We start from the raw sequence: 1,341 nt of genomic DNA on the forward strand, positions 1-1,341 counted from the left end.
CATACACTGGATCTCTCTAACTCTCTCTGTCTCTCTCTCTGTCTCTCTCTGTCTCTCTCTCTGTCTCTGTCTCTAACTCTCTCTGTCTATCTCTCTAACTCTCTCTCTGTCTCTCTCTCTGTCTCTCTCTCTGTCTCTCTCTCTAACTCTCTGTCTCTCTCTAACTCTTCTCTGTCTCTCTCTCTAACTCTCTGTCTCTCTCTCTAACTCTCTCTGTCTCTCTCTCTGTCTCTCTTCTCTGTCTCTCTCTCTGTCTCTCTCTCAACTCTCTCTCTCTCTCTCTCTGTCTCTCTCTCTAACTCTCTCTGGGCTCTCCACTCTCTTCAAGACAACTCTAACTCTCTCTGGGCTCTCCACTCTTCAAGGCGCTTTCAGGTTCTCTTCTCTTCCTTCTCATGTACTATTCATGGACAGTGTCTCTCTTTCGTTGGGTTTGTTCGCTCTCTCTTTCTTTCTGTCTGGCTCTTTTTTACTTTCTTCTTCCTTCCTCCTCTCTCTCTGCTCCTCTCTCTCTCTCTCTCTGTCTCTCCACCCTGCTCCTCTGTCTCTCTGTCTCTCTCTCTCTCTCTCTCTCTCTCTCTCTCTCTCTCTCTCTCTCTCTCTCTCTCTGTCTCTCTCTCTCTCTCTCTCTCTCTGTCTCTCTCTCTCTCTCTGTCTCTCTCTCTCTCTCTCTCTCTGTCTCGTCTCTCTCTGTCTCTCTCTGTCTCTCTCTCTCTCTGTCTCTCTCTCTCTGTCTCTCTCTCTCTCTCTCTCTGTCTCTCTCTCTCTCTCTCTCTCTCTCTCTCTCTCTCTCTGTCTCTCTCTCTCTCTCTGCTCTCTCTCTCTCTGTCTCTCTCTCTCTCGTCTCTCTCTCTCTCTCTCTCTGTCTCTCTCTGTCTCTCTGTCTTTGTCTCTCTCTCTCTCTCTCTCTCTCTCTCTCTGTCTCTGTCTCTGTCCCCCCCCTCTCTCTCTCTCAAGCCATAACACTTGCAGTAACCTATAAAAAGTATAGGCCTAAAACTCTACACTTAAAGCTAAAGGAAGGAAACTCATTTGAAGGACTGACACATGTCATTGTGAAGAGACTTGTTATTAAAAGACGGTTTGGTTGTTAAAAGACTAATGATCACGCCGCTTCCCTAGTTCCACACAACACACAACACACAACTTATGAAAACGGACGGTAAACCTGTCAGTATGCTACTCTACTTCCCACATATCTGACTACATGTCTGAGTCCAAAATTGCACCTTATTCCCTATATAGTGCACTACTTTTGACCAGAGCCCTATGGGTCCTGGTCAAAAGGAGTGCACTATTGAGGGAATAGGTTGCGGTTTATGGATGTAGCCCATGTTCCAG

Source organism: Oncorhynchus masou, unplaced genomic scaffold, assembly GCF_036934945.1.
Source record: "Oncorhynchus masou masou isolate Uvic2021 unplaced genomic scaffold, UVic_Omas_1.1 unplaced_scaffold_9803, whole genome shotgun sequence".
Lineage (NCBI taxonomy): Eukaryota > Metazoa > Chordata > Actinopteri > Salmoniformes > Salmonidae > Oncorhynchus > Oncorhynchus masou.